This window comes from Myotis lucifugus, unplaced genomic scaffold (assembly GCF_000147115.1).
Source record: "Myotis lucifugus unplaced genomic scaffold, Myoluc2.0 scaffold_14, whole genome shotgun sequence".
Lineage (NCBI taxonomy): Eukaryota > Metazoa > Chordata > Mammalia > Chiroptera > Vespertilionidae > Myotis > Myotis lucifugus.
In genome coordinates this window covers 3050637-3070198 of record NW_005871062.1, presented here as the reverse complement: position 1 = coordinate 3070198, position 19562 = coordinate 3050637, and the positions used below count along the sequence as shown (strand labels likewise).

The 19562-nt window shown below is 43.1% G+C and overlaps 1 protein-coding gene and 1 long non-coding RNA gene across 2 annotated transcripts in view; both read right to left on the bottom strand.

Annotated features, from left to right (window-relative positions):
* The window catches only part of MB21D2 (Mab-21 domain containing 2), a 117017-nt gene that overhangs the window by 12664 nt on the left and 84791 nt on the right, over positions 1-19562 (bottom strand).
* LOC106696370 lies at positions 8689-16717 on the bottom strand. The gene is made up of 2 exons (XR_001347292.2): positions 16398-16717; positions 8689-9050 (listed from the first exon to the last, which is right to left on the bottom strand). It is a non-coding gene; the product is annotated as an uncharacterized LOC106696370 (long non-coding RNA).

Genomic DNA, 19562 nt, shown 5'->3' with positions numbered 1-19562 from the left:
CTAAGCTGACTCAAAACTGAGAGCTGCTTTGTCTGGGCAGGTAGTATGATTGACAACTGATTCTCAGAGTGTATTGAAGACCCTGTCGCAAGACAAAGAATTTCAAGCTCTCTCATTTGCCGCAGCTGAGATGAAAAAACAAAACAAAAACAAACAAACAAAAAAACATGAATAAAGGTGCCAGGAAAGGGGGGAGAAAAGGCAGAAGAAATAAGCCCTGGTGTTATGAAGATGAGGCACTACTCTTTCTGCAAAACTGATTTGGACTACAAATAAATAGAGTGAAAGATTTTAGGAGCCAATATGATTAATAAAAAGGAAATTGATTTTTTAAAACCTGGCTTCAATCAATAAGTTCAAAACAAACACTGCTTTACATTGCATGATCTCTGCAGTTCCCAGAGAACGACCACAGTCACTTTCTCACTTGTTCCCAGCAATAATTCTGCAAAGAGCACTTATAGTTCCCATTGCAGAGATGTGGAAACTGACTAGCCACTTAAGTGCACAAAATAGCCACATAGTTCTTTGGCTTAACTTAGACTGACAACTAGTCTGACCACACACTATTATTTTGAAGGAAGGAAGCATTTCGCTTGGATTCTTCACTAGGTTATTAATAGGTTTCTTGTAGGAGGAACAGAAAGGGCAAGAAAGGGCTCAAAATGCAAAGTTACAATCTAGAGATGGCAAACCTAGAGGTCTCAGGTATGGCTACACTGACTGGGTTACTAACAAGACGACACTCTTTCCTTATGCTGGAAAAATAAACACATATCACCCCTAGAAAGTAACTTGTTTTACGTGTCAAATCAACAGTTATTAATCAATTTTCCATGCGACACATTGCTGTAATAACTAATCTACACTAATAAAAGGGAAACATGCAAATTGACCATCCCTCTGCTACGCCCACCAGCCAATCAGGGCGAGCATGCAAATTAACCCAACAAAGATGGCGGTTAATTTGCATACGGAGGTGCGGAGTGAAGACTGAAGATGACTGAAGAATGAAGAGGCTTGGCTTCTCTGCTGCGGCTGCAGAGGAGAAGCCAAGCCTTGCTGCGGCTGCAGAGGAGAAGCCAAGCCTCGTTGTGGCTGGAGCAGAGAAGCCTAGCCTCAAGGCTTGGCTTCTCTGCTGCTGCCGCACCAAAGGCCTGGGTCCCGGGTGCCGGAGGAAAACCGGTGCTGGCAACCAGGGGAAGGAAGGCCTATTGCGCGAATCTTCGTGCAACAGGCCTCTAGTATATTAATAATGATAACCTATATTGTCTTTATCTTGATTTAAATAAATGTTATTTCAAACACTAATATCCTCAATCAAATATCCAAACAACAAAGTAGTAACATCCAATAAGTCTGCTATTTCAAGAAATAACTCTGTTAAGAAGTCATAAAGTTTTCCATTGTATGAAGCTGAAACATCCCCCATAAAATTTCCCGTCAATACAACTACAACCATACTCAAAATGAAAGGAAGGACTAAGGGATCAAATAAGTGTTTCCTAGGAAAACAGACACGGAAAAAAGTACTGAAAGCCTGAGAGACCAATGAAGAACAGGCTCTACTCCTGAGCCACAAAAGCACTTTATTGTTTGAGCTTGAAAATGTTCACATCAAAAGAAACCAGACTTAAAAACAAACCAATCAAAGCCCCGTGGGGAAGTTGAAATTTGCAGTTTAAAAGCGTGAGTACAGCATTTGAAAGAGGGGCTAATTGTTGCAGTGTTTTTAAACTCACACCTGCACAGTAAGAAAAGTCAAAGAGAAAGTCTCTTAATGCTGAAGTGGGAAAGTGGTTATTTTGAGAGATGGCTTCTTACTCCTACTTTTCCTCCAACCATCAAAACATGGACCAAGAATCAGAGGATTGGGGTAAAAATGGGAACTCAATATCCTAGCCAGAAACTGTGTACTAAAACGGTACCTAGTTATTCTTTTTAACTTTACAGCGTTGAAGGATGCTGTTTGAATCAGTTGCCCATTCTGTAACTCTCGGACTCCCGTGGATGAAGTTTATTCCCTCCACAAAACATGAATGAGTCATGGGTTACTGGAGCCAGAACTGACTTTCAAGGTTATGTACTCCAAATGTCATGGTCCAGACCAGGTTGCCAAAGCCCAAAAGCCAAAGGTGACACATACACAGCATATCACCTAGCCCAGGTGCTAAGAAAAGAATCCAAAATTCTGATCCCCAATCCAGGGTTCTTTCCACTCCACCTGCTTATATCCAGGGATCTCTAACCAAGGGGCCTGGGGAAAACATAGGTCCCATAGCCCACCCCAGAAGGACCCAAGTATCATTTCTAAGAAGACATGTGTGTTTTAAACCAGCAACATGAATGTGTTTAAAAACTGAGACCGTCTGCTCCTTCCCTCAGTTTCAAAGCAGAAGTTTAATAACTGCGTGGACTCAAGAAAGACAAAGCTGTCAAATTAGAGAAAGGGCTTCACTGTACAGTAAATCTCTAAAATTTTCAAGAGCTGAGATTACATGTTCTTCAACTCAGGAAAGACAACTTTGGCAGAACTTTTGGAACCATGACAGTAATTGAGATTCAGGAAAGATATGCCATCTCTCATTCCTCACAACGGGAGACAGATTAATATCCCCACTCCCCAGCTATTTATTTTGCTTTGAATGAAAAAGATCTATTTTTTGCTCCAGATATTTTTTTTCACACCTTCTATCTCCCTCCACCCAGAAGATAGTGGCTGATTTTTGTCTTCTTTTCCATCTTAAGCTTGGACAAAGCAATTGTATAATCAATCAAGAATCCTTAAGGGCTCCTGGCACCCACCAGCCCTCCCCTGGGAGCACATGTGTGGGTCAGTGCGTATCAGCTGTGGGGCGGACTTGGCAGTCAAGCAATAAACCTGTGGTGATGGGCACAACCACAGCCCAGTCCTTGAAACCAAAGATCACACAGTTTGAATAGAAGTATACAATTTCCAAAGCTATCAATTGCCTGGAAGTGAACCTAGGCACGATGGATTAAATACAGACACCCATGTTCAAACAGTCCCTTCCAAAAATTCAGTCAGATTAGGTTTTACAGTTGGGTGAGAAAAAGACTAACTAATAAGCATTCTGTTAAAAGATGGCACTTGTGAGAAAGGTCATTAAAGGACTCAAACACAAGTGCAGTGTGAATTTGAGATGCAGGAATCCCATTTTTAAGGTCGTGAAAAAAGTGGCATTTGTGCACAGCCCCAAGTCTGGTCATGAGAGTAACGTTCAGATGAAAAATTCAATAATTCCATTAAAACAGGGGAAGGGTGTTCAGAGAGAAACCCTCCAACAAAACCAAAGCAAAGTTTTCAGTGAGTCCACTAGAGGTCATGCCTTCCTAGTTTTTCTTTTCAGTGACTGAGCACGCTCTATCCAAAAAAGTAAAGAGAGGAAAAGGGCCTGAAGGTTGAATACATGTTTTTTGGTTGTTAATCCTCACCTGAGGATATTTTTCCATTGGTGTTTAGAGAGAGTGGAAAGGAGCGGGAGAGACACACACACAGAGAGAAACACAGGTTAGTTCCCTCCTGCACGCACTGCGACCAGGGGCAGGGAGCAAGCCTGCAACCTAAGTACATGCCCTTGACTGGAATCAAAACCCAAGACCCTTCAGTCCGAAGACCGAGGCTCTATACACTGAGCCAAACCAGCGAGGGCTGAATACATATTTTTAAATTCATACCTAATCTTACTGACATGTTTTCAAAGTAAGTCAGAAATGAATTTGGGTTTCAGAAACAGTGCTTCTCACTGATGAAACTCAAATGCCCGCACGATGTTTGCAGCAATCCTATTGGAAGGTGGATGTCATATAACCATTGATAAAATTCCATAGCTTTGGGATTAAAAAAGGCATAGAGAAAAAAAAGAAATCCTAAGCGATAATGTGGATAATGTGATGGAGAGATTATGCATTTAGGATCCAGAAAAGCTTGAATGTGAAACCTAGCTGCATGATGTTTAGCTATATGACATTTTGATAAGTTGATTTTTTTGAAACCTTAGTTTCCTCATTTAAAAAAAATTACGACAATACTACCTCTTTCACAAGGCTAGTATGAGATGTGACTGAGACAGGTCCATAAAGCTACCAATACAGTTGCCGAAACTTTACAGATGTTGAGAAAACGTACTTTCCGGAAAATAGCATTCTGTTCACACATCTGTAGGTGAATCAGTAACACTGGTTTTTAATGTTGCTACTTGGGCCTGTGACTTTTTTGTTTTTGTTTTTTAAGAAATAGTCTACCCTAACCGGTTTGGCTCAGTGGATAGAACGTTGGCCTGAGGACTGAAGGGTCCCAGGTTTGATTCCAGTCAAGGGCATGTATGTACCTTGGTTGTGGGCACATTCCCAGTAGGAGGTTGCAGGAGGCAGCTGAATCGATGTTTCTCTCTCATCAATGTTTCTAACTCTCGATCCCTCTGCCTCTCCCTTCCTCTATGTAAAACATCAATAAAATATATTTTTTTTTAAAAAAAGAAATAGTCTAGTGTTTATCTATCCAACCACCTCCCTCCCTCCTTTGTTTTTAGTACACCCCCCCCCCCCGCCCCCGTAAGTGTCAAGCAATGTGGGCTGAATGAGTGCGAGTACTTGGCTACTCTGCCAGCTTCGTAAGGGACAGGATACACTTTAATGAAAGGTTACCACAAAGTAGCTGGCTGGTGCGAGTGACAAGGAGAGGGAGAGGGTGAGGAAGGAAAAGAGGAAGAAGAGTAAAAGGCAGATTTTCATGGTCAGTTTAGAATACCATCGTCCCTGTTCTCTGATCAATTTGATATATGAGCAAAATGGAGTGAAACCCCGAACAGTGAACAGAATCCACCCCGTTACCACAGTGGTTCTCTAACTAGCATGCAGAATTACCAGAGAAATTGTTAAAGCACAGAGTGCCAGGCCTCAGCCCCCAGTGTCTGGTTCAGTGGGTCTGGGTGGGCCTGGGAACCTGCATTTCTGACCGTTTCCAGGTGACTCTGATGCTGCTGGTTCAGGACCGCACTTTGAGAACCACTGGTTTGCCACAGCGCAGAATCCACAGTGCAGCTGTGGGAAAGAACTGGAATCATAATGAGAAAAGAAACCTAGGCTCTGGTCCTGATCTTCTCCCACGTATTCACCGCGTGGCAGCGAAGGTCACACCTGTCACGCCTCCATTTGCTCACCTGTAGAGAGGAGCAATGTCTGTCTACCAATGAGGTCACATGGGGGTCAAAAGAAGAAATAGGTCCATTAAAACTTTGAAAACTTAGAAAATGCTCTGTAAAAACAAAGTATCATGACCAACAATTCCAAATAGCCTATGAGAGTTCATGTGAGTTATCAACTTTCTGCATCAGGGTGCCCAGATTTCTGGCCAAGTATTCATGGCTGTGTCTGGAAGGGTGTTTCTGGGCGATACTAGCATTTGAATCTGTGGACTCAGTAGACTGCCCTCTCCAGAACAGGTGGGCATCAGCCAATTGCTTGAGGGCCTGAATAAAACAAAAAGGCAGAGGAATAGGAATTCAAATTCATCCTCCCTCCCAACCCCCCTTTTTTTCCCCTAGCTCGCTGCTTGAGCTGGGTCCTCTCATCTCCTCATCTCTCTTGCCCTCAGACTGGGACTCACACCACTGGCTCCCCTGGCTCCCTGGCCTGTGGACTCAGACTGATGACACCACCAGCTTTCCTGGGTCTCCAGCCTGCAGACAGCAGATAGTGGGCCTTCTCAGCCTCCATAATAGCAAGAGCTGATGCTCATAATAAATCTCCTTTTTGTCCCGTTGGTCCCGTCTCTCTCGATAACTCTAATATAAACAGAATTACTTAAAATATTTTCTGAAGATCAGAAGTGACAGTCCTTCCTAGTTTCTAGTCTGGGTTCTGCCACTACCTACCCTGCACACACACTTGACCTTTTGTGGGGGCCATAGTTTTACATCTAGCAGAGGGTTCAGAGATAAGATGATTTATCAGGTGTTTCCAATTTAAAAATGCTATGGTGCTATGATCAGGACATGACCAGGAATGGGGGCTCAGGTGGCAGGTCTGTCAGTAGAGGGAACACCCTCTCTCCCCTCCCAGAACTGAGGGCAACCTGTTTGCATGGATCACCCAGCAGTAACCCCAGGGTCAAAGGATTGTCCACATTTCAGTAAAGACCAATCACAGAATCCAAGTGTAGGAAATGGACCTCTGTGATCCATCTCCAGCATGGTTGGCTTTTGATGGAATTTGCTGAATTTCCCCGGCAAGCAGAATGTAGGGAGGAGGGAAGAGGACATAGGAACAAAGAACTGTGGGCGTGGGCCAGAATCATGGTGAAAACCCCCAAGGTGCCTGCCCCAGCTGGACAGGGGAAGGTGGAGGCAGCTAGAAAGGCCTCAGCCAAATTTTTTAAATGGCCCAATGGGAGACAGCAATTCCTAGGTGACCTATGAGGAAACAGGTGGCCCCATAGTACTCAGCCAATGAGGAACCAGATAAGGGACTGAATAAATAGGCTTGTTCGCTGCCCCACATTCTGCTCTCGAGAACATATTAAAGTCTCGTTTCGCCATATTTCTGTCTCCAAGACTGTTATCTGAATTGGAACAGGTGAGCATTTCTCACACAAATGTGCTGTGGGCCCTGCTGGCCTTCAGTATGAGCTCTTAAACATTCCAAAACCAAGCTCCATATTGGCTGTCATAAGCAAAAACAGTAAACCTGTCATCTCGAGAAAGGCACTACCAGAGCCCTAGGCCACCCACTCAGTTGATAAATGCTTGAGATTCTGTCTCTATAATGTCTGCTGCACAGTGTTCCTCCCCACACACCCCGCTGCCACTGTGTATCATTGTCACAGTTGAGCTCAGGCCCTCACATCTCACACAGGGACATCTACAACACCTCCTAATTGGACTCTACTCCTCACCATCTTCACCAGCATAAGCTGCCAAAGGAGCTTCCTAAAGCATGACTCTCATTACATCACTCGCCTGCTCAGAATCCTTTGATGGTGCCCTCATCCCACACTCTGAGCCAACCACCATTTCAACCCTTATTTTACATGCCCCTCCGTGGCTCCATCCCCACAGTGAAGCCCCCAAACTATGCTGGCTCCCCAAATATGTCCTGTGCTTTCTGGTTCCCAGCCTTGGCTCACTCTTTTCTTTCTACCTTTCATCCTTGCCTGGTGAAATCCTGCCAATTCTCCTCCTAAATCTTTTACCTCTAACCCCCCAAAATGGGACACCTGATATTTTATGGGATTTACAGTGTGACTTGAATTACAGACATTCCTATCGTTTTCTGAGGTCAGGGAGGGAGCCTAACTCACCTGTGTCCTCTCTATCTGGGGGTTAGGCCACTGACTGTCCCGATATAGAATGTGACGTTGTACTGTGAACTGGCTTGTACAGACTGGCAAATGGTACAATTATGTCAGCACAATAAAAGAAGTGTCAGTTGTGGATGAAAAGAGGCCACATGCTAACCTGACTAACTCAGGGAAGGCCTGTGTGGCGGCCTTGTAAACTCAGTGACCTAAAGTAACCACAAAGGATGGTCTGAAATTAAAACCTTTCATCAAAAGCCATTTATAATGGTTAGTCACGCCCTAGGGCCAGTATCTTCCCTGACAAAGGTCAACTCAATCTTTACTGAGCCTATTGTCTTTTTGTATCTAAGATAACATAGCTGTGGAATGTCAGGGTAACTTGTTTTTTTTTTTCCTCAGTTTTTTTTTTTAAATTTCAAGAAAAACGATTTTAAATATAATAATGTTACATGCAAACCTTAATACCTCAAAAAAAGATCCTAAATATAATAATGTTACATGCAATAAACATTAATATCTCAAAAAAACCATTTTAATTATGATGTTACATGCAATAAACACCAATTATTCAAGAAAAATGATCTTACATATACTAGTGTACTATGCACTATACATAAATATTTCAAGAACAAAAGGATTTTAAGTTTAATAATATTACCAAAACTGTACTAACATAGTATATCACAAAAGTTGTAAGAAATATTAAAAATCTGCAAATAACAGGATTACTTCAAATGGGTTTTGAGTGATTTGCTCATCACCTATTTTCCCCACAGTCCCTGTTGTTTTTAAAAAGCTGTGGACGAAAAGGGCCACATGCTGACCTGACAAGCTCAGGGAAGGCCTGCATGGCAGTCTGCAAACTCAAAGACCTAAGTAACCACAAAGGAGGGTCTGAAATTAAACTTTAACTAAAAGCAGCTAAGGTGGGTAGTCACATCCTGGTAGTATCTTCCCTGATAAGGTCAATCTTCACCTTAACTGAACCTATTGTCTTTTTGCACCTAAGATAACATATCATTGAAATGTCAGGATAACTTGTAACTTCCCTTTTTTCCGGATCCCTCAGGACACAACCATATGCCCTGGGCGTCAGGACAGATACCACAAATTCCTTCATTGTTATTGTTATCATGGTAATTGTTGACTCTTAACTATCCTGTACCTACCTAAGTAAAAGAAGTGTCTATGATTTTACTTTTTATTCAATCCCAGAGGTTAATCTACCACCAATGGATTTCATGTAACCCACTTACATCTCCTCCTTGGATTGTAATGCATAAAACAAGGTGAAAAACCGCCATTCCGGAGCTGCTTCCCGGCAATTGTCGACAGTTTGGCTCAAATAAACTCACAACAATTCTTTACAGGTTTGAATGTTTTTACATTAACAAGGTGATTTCACAGAACATGAGGAAGGAATGTGTGCGCTGTTCAGGAATGTGAAATCTGTACTGTTACATAAAGGCCTAGACTAGTCTCAACCAAGGACAGAAGTCAGCCTGCTGGTCAGAAAGGGAATGATTACTGATTGTGAAGTCCCTCTGGGCAATTCCTTTGAATGTCAATTGTTCAAGCCAGCTCTGGTCTAACTGCAACTCAGACAGGCTGGGGAAGGACAGCCTGCCCTGAGCAGACACTGTAAGCGACTTGTGGTTTTCCTGGAGAGCTGAGCCCTGGAGAGTGCTAGAGCCAGAGGTCGCTGGGCTCCTGAAGAGAAAGAGGACATCTAAGGGAAAGGGCACAGAAAGGGGAGAAGGAAAAAAAAGATAAAAAGAGAGGTGGGAGTCAACATTTACAGTGTCTGCTATGAACCAAGTATATTGTCTGTTATATCAATATTTACATGCAAAAACCTTTCCATGCGAGGCTTTATCCTCAATTGACATGAAAAGAAAGTCAGGCTCCGTGGTTTCAGGATTTGCCTAAGGTAACTAACAGGCTGATCTGAGCTCCAGATACTGGCTTTTCACTGCAACAGTGGCTTCCCAACAAGTACCAAGGGCCCAGCCTCCCTGAGAGCCCTGCAATGAGTGGAGGGTGTGGGCAGGTGAGAAGCTAAGGAGACTGTGCCTTCCACCCCACCCCAATCACCTTTATTCCTTTTACATCTTGGGCTTCCTCTGATGCTTCTATTTAAGGTAAGTGGCTGACAGTTTTAAAAGGGAGGGGAAAAGGTTCGAAAATCACTGCATCACAGCTAGCTGGCTATTTCCCAATTCCGCCTGAGGCTGGCCTTCAGCGGAAAAATAAATCAGTGCTTACAAAAGATCTACTCTCTACAGAACGCCGCTGTGGGGTCCCCAACTCCCGGCTCTAATCATTCCAACGCTGTCTAAAAAGGCTCACCTTGTGTCAACCCTCTGGCTCATTTGCTTATCTCTCCCCCTTTCCAGACATTCCAGCAGCTCAGGAGCCTGTGGAGGTGCAGGCACTTGGGGAGCAGAGCCTCAGGTCTGCAGCCCATGCTCTGGGGAGGAGCGGTGGAGTCCCAGGAGCTGTGAACTTGAAGCAGGACACCCGGGCCCGGTCCTGGTGCTCCCTGAAAGGGCACCACCTCCCCACTCCTGGCCACTGCCTCACTACCAGGAGTGGCTGGACAAGACCAGCAATTTTCAACCCGTGTGCAGCAGTCAGGGGCACGGACCTCTTTTCCCTTAGATTGTTAAATAAAGAAAGGACAATAGCCAATACAACTATAGCCGTCTGCTGTGAATGAATCAAAATCATACCTATTTTTGTCAGGCCAGCAAAAATATATTTTTTGGTGTGCCGCAGAATTTGAGTAATTAGTTTATGTGTGCCATGAGATGAAAGTCACTGGACTAGACAGTCTTTCATGTTCTTTCTGATTGTCAAGAGGCTATACAGAAAAAGAGAAAAAGAGTGTATTTCTGCAGTGAGGGGGAGATGTACTAAGAGTGAGTTTGTAGTAAGCCAGAGCTAACGGGTGTAAAGCACATGCCTACGACACATGCAGAGGCAAGCAGACCTCCAGGCAAATTATTTCTCTAAAAGCCATGAGAACTGAAGAACAGATGGGAGGGAAAGACCGTATGAATGCTGATATAGCTTACGCTTATAGCTTACAGAATGGAACAGGGTACATCTTTCACTCTCCTGAAAAGAACAACTAACAACACTTAGGTAATTGTAGATCTTCCCAAAGGACCTTTGGAAGTCCTGAGGTGAGGCTCTGTGTTGCAGGGAATGGGTGCCTGTGCAAGTTTCTTTAAAGTGGTTACACAGAAAATAACAGGCACTGGATTTATAGCCAGTCTCTGGGCAATGAATGATTTGTCACCTTCTCCTTCTGGTATTGATTCTTGCCTCAGACCCACTATGGATGACTGCTGATGAAAATGCCAACCTCCCGGTGACTACTGGCTGGGTTTGCAACCCTCCTCCAGCATCCTGCCCGGCTCTCTCTGCAAAGGCCCCACCCACCTCAGAGCAGCTCAGCTGGCTTCATCTGCACACATCTGGAGGTGCCTACAGGCAGTCCTCGGGTTACCCGGGACTCGACATACGTCGTTTCGTGGTTACGTCGCCATCTCCCATTTATTTATATATATAAAAAAAGAAAAGTTCCGTCATTTTGACGTATGCACATATGTGCTTTATGTTTTTTATTATTTATTTGCCACAAGTAAAGGTCAGGAATTGTTATCTTTCTTTTAATTTTTTTTTACTGTTTCACTTCATTACTGCTGTGTATGTGCTCCATGTGAGTGACGTAGGTGCTTATGTAGGTGGGTTCCGACTTACAACGAAAATCACGTTAGGTCGCGCTGTAAGAACGGATCTCCGACGTACCCGAGGACCTACTGTACATCATGCAGCTTCACCACCTGTTTTCTATTCCCAGAAATCTATGCAAAACACACAGAAAACTCTGACATCCATCCTTCAAATAACACTGTACCTATCATTTATTAGAAAATGCTCTTGGATGCTGCTGCCTTCCAGATATTGCTAACGCTACTATCCAACCATTCCTGGCCTCTTAATAGCATAACCTATTTACTGAGCATCTACTGTGGTCCAAGGGTTTTGTATGAATTGTCTTTCATTTTCATGATGCCCCTGAGTACTGTGAAGAAATGGAGACTCTGAGGTTAAAAACTTGCCAAAGTTAAACAGTCTGTGGATCTGATCTTTGGACCCAGATACCTGACTCAAAAGACAGAGCTGACTTACAAACACTTCACACAGGTAAGTGGTGAAAACGGTCCATGTCTGCTTTCCCCCATTTCTCCCATCATCCCCACAACTTCACTCTCCCTGGGAGATGGCAATGTGACTGCAGCTTTTAAAGAGGAAATGAAAAAAAGCTGGCAAATACAGAGTAGACAAGGAGAACTGGACCTGGAGACATTTTCAGGCCTGAATCTTCTGTCTTTCCCCTTTCCTTGTGCCTGAAATTCTACCCATCAGGTTCATTTTCACAATTCAAAAAAAGATAACGGAAATCGCTTCTTGGGAGTTAAGGTTCTAATTTCCATTTCCTCCTTCGTATAAATGTGTTCAGTCACCAGGGGACATCCTATTCTCACCACAGTGGAGACCAGCTGCCCTGCCGGAATGGGAGGTTGGACTGATTTATAGATTAACAAAGGACCGCAGTGGGACATAGGAGTGCTCGGAGGTCCAGAGGACAGAGGTTAGAGGTTAGAGGACAGGCAGTGCCAAGGAGATGATATGTTAATTTCAAAAACGGTGCTCAGTTCTCTTCCTTCCTCCTATGTAGACTCCTACTCCCCAAACACAAGCTAATAAGACAAGTATTACAGTTGAGCTGCAAGTTGAGTTAAAGTGGCACCTGTGAACCTACAAATGATTCAGGATGTTTTACATGGAAATATGTGATCTGCTTCTAAGCAATCAAATATACAGGGTGGGGCAAAAGTAGACAGTTGTTAGTACACACAACAGAGTTTATTTTGTATTCTTATTTATTAATTATTGTATTATTTCCCACACAAACAACTATAAACCTAAATTTGCCCCACCCTATATATCCACGATATTCCTAAATGTGTGGCTATCAATAGACATTATTCACAGAAAGTCACAAGCTAATTATAAGAGCCACAAACAAGCTTAATAGTATTAATCCAAAGGAGAACGGGGTGTGGGAACCATGTTCATTCCTAATAGAAGTTGTTTCTAAACGTAGTTGAAGAGGAAAGCCTGAAGCACCCTGGAGAGTGACTTCTCGTGTTTCACTGTAATTTTTGGTTTCTCCCCAAAATGAGATTCAATAGAAAAGGTAATATAAGTTCATTTAAGACACCAATTTTGATTGACATTGTGGGACAGAATTCATTATTAAAATGGGATCGTATCATCTAACTTTATTACTCTCACGTCTTTTAAATATCTACCCAGAAGTTATCCCTAACAGATGTAACAGCAAATGTAAATGACTGGGCTTCCCAAACCATAAAGTTCAATACCAGAGTGACAGTGAGGGACCCTGCATGAGATCCAAAGGCATGGGGAGGCCCTAAACATTTAAAAGAGCTTGAGCTATTACTTTTGAGATGGTGAGTCTCTTTGTGGCCATAAGCAGGTCACATATCCTATATGGCTTTTGATTTTCTGTGTGCAAAATGGAAGGAAATAGTCTATGATGCAATTCACCTGTCTCAAAAGTGCACGGGTCCTTAAAACATCTAGTCTACCCGCTACACTCTGTAGATGAGAACACAATGCTAAAACCCACAAAGCTAGTGAGTGTCAGAGCCATGACTAGCTCAAGGTCTCCTAAGTCTTAACCCCCCAGTGCTCTGATAATCTGGGGTCTAAGAGCCAAGTGTCGGGGTGGCGGGATGAGCTATAAATGTACAAACATAAATCCTTTACGGGACAGCCTGGTCATTATATTAATGCCAGCAATCAGATGACATTCACTTTCTACAGTTTCCACTACAGATATGATAGAATATGAAAATATAATATGATCGAAGTCATCTGGACACCTTTATAAGCCAGTATAGTATTCACTCAAAGTTGAGTTTGCATTTTTATACATATTTTCACACTGAATATTCTGAGCTATAGTGGCTTATTTATAGATGGCTTTAGGCAAACACATTTTTTAAGCAAACACATTTAAAAGAAAGTCAAGATTACCTGTAAAGAAAATATGTTTAAACAGGTTTAATTCTAGTGAATGCCATACAAAAATGGATCCAATTTGCTTTAAAAACGCCGAGTAAACAAACATCTGAGAATCTCTGAAATGTCTGGCAGCTGGAGAATTCCTGAGTCTATCTACTCCCAACTCAACAAAGCACATTCTCCAAGATAAGTCCACTCTTCTGACTGAGAGCTGGACAGACAGGAAAAAGATTGCTGCTGGCTGGCTTGGGCACTAGGTACACATTTGCATAAGTAAAAGGTTAGTTTTAAAAGACCAGTCCTCATGCCAACCTGTCTTATTCAAATAAGATTTGTTTTTTAATAAAATTGACAGATCGAAAGGATGAGAAAACATAAAAATCTTGGAAATACTAGTTGGCTCCTATGCCAAAACATAACAAAAATACTACTAGGAAAAGGATATCGTGTGGACAGCCTAATAACCTTTGGGGCAAAAGACCATAAAAATCACTGCACCTCCTCCCTATGCTGGTATATGTTCAGTAGGAAGTTGTCTCTGTGAGAACTCTGTCAATGTAAGCAGCAATCTCTTGTGTTGGCACTATGTCCAGCTTTCCCAAGAGAACCCTGGACAGGACTAGGGTCAGATCATGGAGGGACTTCAATCCCAAAGGGAGAACTTGACATTCTTTAAGACTTGCCATCCATCTCCTCCCTTAGACTGCAAGCTCTCTGAAGACAGGAACAATGCTCCCAGTGCCTAAGGCCCTCGTTGTAAAAGTCTAAGGCTCATTGGCCGGATGAAGAAAGAAAAAATGACGAAAGAATGTTGGAAGGTGTAGTAAGACCTCAAATATTTTGGCAAAAAATTCACGTTACTTTTTTAAATGAGGAAAAGTTTAAAGTTGGGTTTTGTTAGGAAATAAGAGAGAAAGAGCAAGTATGAGAGAAAGCGGAAAGGAGGTGATGGCATAGGCTGAACTTTGAAAGAAGGTATCTGAGAATGTGGGTGGGATTCTAGAGCTGGTTCTGCCAATTATCTGACTTCTGAAAAAAAGAATGAACTTTTCTGAGCATCAGCTGCCTCATGTGTGAAATGATAAATATAGACACAAAATACCTTTCAGCTCTAACGATCTGATGAAACTAGCTGATGTTCATAAAGGTGTGCTTGGCTTCAATTGTGGTCTGCAGACTAAGGAGGAAATTATAAAATATCTTCTTAAAGTTTTCATTTTAAATTTTTAACCTTTTATAATGTCAGCACTTTGAGCGTTAGTCTTTTATCATCCCTTCTCCAAACATCATTCCTTCTCTCCGCACCAAGCACAGCCCGTGTTCTAGCACATTCTGCTCTACACAGAAAAGGTGCTCGACATCCTGGGAGGCGCACAGAGCACAGTCCATCTTCCTCCCAATCTTCACCTTCTTATTTGAAGGAGCAACTTAAAATGTGAAATCATTGAGGCACTTTCCTTGAGTATGTCTGACGTAGGGGTTCTCCTATGAGCTTTCATACTAGTGGGGGCTCCCTCCTAACATGTCCCTGATTCACTACTTACTTAACAGTCTCCCTATTAGAAAGTAAACCCTTGAGAGTAAGGGTCTGGTGGTGTTCTGGCCTATTCCCTATTTTATTTCTACTTCCTAGCACAGAGTCTGGCACAGAGTAAGCATCCAAAACGCTTACTGAATGAATGAGGAGATGAATGGGAAAACGGAGGTCTGGATCAATGTGTGTGAGGAGAAAGGGGCATGCAATTCGTTGCAGGCACAAGTCAAGAAATGGAGCCAGGAAGAGACCTCAGAAATCACCTGGTCCAACCCCTACCCCCCTACCCCCCATTATCCAGAAACCAAGGAATCTTGGCATAGTGCCCCATGACATATAAAAGAATGTTTCAGGAAACATATAAAAGAATATTAGGAAAAGCAAACATTCTCTCTAATAGATGAAGATAGCGGCCCACATAATCCGCAAGTGGAACTTAAACTGTTCACAGTGTTGATTTTATTTGGCCTTCATTAGTGCTTCAAATGTGTCCACCTATTACCTAGGGTGTCAAGTCTGCCATCACCCAGGCTCAATTAGTTAGCATGTAGATAAGGAGTCTCCCTGTCTCTCTCCCGCCTGTGTTTCTGCAGCCTCGCAGTGCTCATTAGCACCTCCAACAGAAGGCTGAGGAAATGAAACTCCAATTTGTCAATGTCAACTGTTGAATCAGCAAGTTGTATCAGTCCCACCCCCACATGGAAGTGTTTGGACAATTCTGAATCACAAGATGCTGGCAGCTGTGTTCCTCCGGTTGGTTCAGTAATTGCATTGTTTCCTACTGTGCTCTGCGGGCTGTGAAATGAATTTATTAAATAACCTACACAAAGGAAAGGAGGTGTGGGCCAATGGAAACAGCTCCGGGCTAGGTATTGGGAGACTGTTTTTAAAGGCTCACTTTGACCACTAGCCTTGACTCCAGTTTTTCAGTCCTCAGGCTCCAAGCTATTTAAGAGGATAATAATTCTGTCCCGGGCAATAGAGAAATCTCTGGCACCTAAACCTGTGTGCTTCCCCTGCCATATAGCGCTTTAACGTTTATCCAGTTCTCTACACATTGGAACCTAGCATGCTTACTTTCAGCCTAAATTATGCCCTTTGAGTACGAGGGCATGACATAAACTTGCACCCAGTGCCTGACAGGATGCAGTAGAATCTGTGAGTCTCACTGGCCACTTCACATTAGAAGACAACGGTTAGGAAAGCAAAACTGAGCCCAGGCACAAGTGGTGTGTAATGAAGGGATTTCAATACACGGTATAGAAACCAATTCTATTGTCTTTGGTAAGTTTGCCAATTGATATTTGCCAGGTGTCTTGGATTATTAAAACTAGCTAATGTTTTGTAAATACAGGCTTCTACTGGCTATGTGATGGAGTAAGAAATATTTTCAAGGGAAAATGGAAGAAAACTTACTTGGTTAAGTTTCATAAAATCCACCCGATTTCAGTTAGTGTTAAACTGGCCTCTAAATCTCAGAAGGCAGACAGGGTTTGAGATTACAGAGCGTGTCCCCAGAGTCGCCTGCTGGGGGGCAGTGGGGAGTCTCCCTGGCTCTCTGGGTTAGCTGGGCCCGAAGTAGCACAAGTTCTCTTGGATCCGTGGGGTATTTTTTTTTTCTGGAAAAGGAGAGAGGAGGCTGAGTGAAGATGTGATTGGAGAGGACACCATCTCTTCAACCTGGAGTATGGCACTCACTCAGGACTCTAATTTTGGCTTCAATTGTTTTTCCATTCTTTCCTTAGAAGCAAAAAATATAAAAATAATAAAATAAATGAACAAAACTGAAACAAGGCTCTCTCTCTCATTATGAGACAGAATTTCAATTCTTACAACCTCCCCAACCGATTACTTTATAGATTCAGGTCCACAATCATTTACTGAACTATACACACAGCCCAAGGCCCTGGCTGGCTTCCTCTCTGACGGATTCCTCAGCCTGGGCTTGATGGCTCCACAGCGGAGATAATGACTGTTAAGGTGTAGATGAGGCATGTGAAGTGCAGCCCAGCGCTGAACATCCCAGAGAAGTCTATCTTAGGTGAGCTAAGTGCTCTATTTCCCAATCTCTGTTTTGAACCTCACAAAAACCCTGGGAGGCAGGAACTGTCACTGTCTTACAGAGAAGTTAAGCGGCTACATAAGGACTCGAAGTCAGATAGTAAAAGATTTGGAAACTACAAGCAGGTCTGGTGCACCTTAACTCTAGCCTGCTTTCTGAGACAAGAAGTTGATGTCATTTTGTTCTTTCTAAACTGGGTGGCAGTGTCCAACAAGGCACTCTTCTGAATAAATTAATGGTAGTGTTTTGCCTTTATTCCTCTTCTCAAAAGAAAGGAGACTGGAATATGGACATAGATGTTCCTTACTGGAGTTTTTTGTTCTTCGGATTCTGGCTGACTGCAAATTTACTTTATTTTCTAATTAGACGCCCACTAGCCAACTGCAGGTCAACAGTGTGATGAGCAGTACAGCGCAGTGAGTTTTAAAAAGTCACCCACAAAGCCGCACTGAGATGGAGGATCAGTCCTATCTGGGATGTGAGGTGGACCAAGGCAGGAGGTCAAGGTTTCGGCTCCCTTCTGCCTCAGGACTGGGGCCAAACCTGTACTCCGGACTCACACCTACTGTAGCAGGTCACTTCCCGATCTGGAAAATGGTGGGTTTGAACTCGTTGATACATATTTTAAAGTCCTGATTTTTTACTTACATACAATAAAATTCACCCTTTTAAAGATACAGTTTGAGTTTGACAAAGGAACACAGTTGTATAACTACAGCCACAAGTAAGGCAAAGAAGATTTCCAACACCCCAAAATGTTCTCATGCCCTTTTGCCTACGCAGGTCCCAGGCACCCTCTGTTCTGATTTCTGACACCTATAATTTTTCTGTTTTCTGAACAGCATAAAAATAAAAGAGTATGTAACATTTCATGACTGGTGTCTTTCACTTAGCATGATACTTTTAAGGTTCATCCATGTCGCTGAATTCATCAAATTAATAGCTTGCCATTTCTTATTGCGGAACAGTATCCCATTGTATCAGTGTGACACAATTTGCTTATCTACTCACTAACTGGGTTGTTGCTAGTTCTTTGGCTAATATGAATAACTGTTATCAACATTTGTACACAGGCCTTTGTGTGTGAACATAAATTCCTTTTTTTTTTCCAGTTAAATACTCAGGAGTACCGCAGCTGTGCCATTTGTTAAGTGTGTGATATGTGTTTAACTTTCTTATAAATTGCCACACTGTTTCCCAAAGTGGCTGTATAATTTTGCATTCCCAGCCGCGATAGTGGGAACATCCCACTGGTTGATATTTAATGGGGAGGCTCAGATAATAACTAATTCCTGTCAATGTCACATTAATGTGTAGGCTCTTCCGGAGCAAAGGCCCCATGAAATGCATCTCCGTCCCCTCCGCCAGCAGGACGACAGATACAAAGTAAGTGCCTGCACTCCATGTTGAGAGAGCCCCCCGCCCCCGTCCCCCCAGATTTGATTGTCTCATTATTCTCTTTTCCCTTCTCTGGACAGCTTGCTTGGTACACACTAAATACAGTGGGGCCTTGACTTACGAGTTTAATTCGTTCCGTGACGGAGCTCGTAACTCAAATTACTCGTATGTCAAATCACGAGTGATGCTGGGCTGATGTTGTGGCATTCACTGTGATGTTCGCCGTGCCAACTAGCGGTGGGGTATCTGAAGCTGGCTCATAACCCGAATTTTAGCTCGCAACTCAAAGCAAAAAATCTGCCGAGAGACGGCTTGTTATTTCGAAAAACTCGTTAGTCGGGACACTCGTAAGTCAAGGCCCCACTGTACCAGCTTTAGGTTACAACTGTTTGAGATGGACTGCAAAACTACCACCTACTAGTTGTGTAAGGTAAGTGCTTTCCCTCTCACAGACTTGGCTTCCTCCTCTGCAAATTGGAAGTAATGATGTCCTTACTCTCAGGTTGTTGGAGGGTAAACGATGCATGTATCCGCTTGGCATGTAGTACCTATTCAGTAAACAGCCCTTTTAGCTTCTACAGTTGTAGACTGGCGTGGCTGAGAAAGAAGCGGGAGGTGATCAATTTGATCCCCTTCCCAAGGGCCCTAACAACCACTAGAATGAGCAAATGAAGTTCCCTGTGTTCCACAGCGGAGACCTCACCTTGTTTTCCAGCTAATTTCACAGGGTTCAGGAGTCCCCGCTCAGCACATATTATGTTGCTGTATTCATTGTTCTATTTATTTGTAATGTGTACATTATGTGTGTGTGTTGCAGAGAAAAAGAGAAAATAACAAAAAGGACTTAGTTTCTTTCGTGTGTACCTTACAGTCCAATATGTCCCTCTCTTAATTGGTGTGAAGGAAGACACAGGGCAGGGGCAGAAGAAAGGCAGTGCCAGGGCCAGCCCTCTAGATCTCAGCCATGCAGCTTAAAGTGTGGCAGCATCTATGGGTTTGTGGGTTTAGAGTTCTGAGTGCTTGTGTGTGTGTGTGTGTGTGTGTGTGTGTGAGAGAGAGAGAGAGAGAGAGAGAGAGAGAGAGAGTGCATGTAAGAGGGGAAAAAGGAGAAAGGCAAGAAA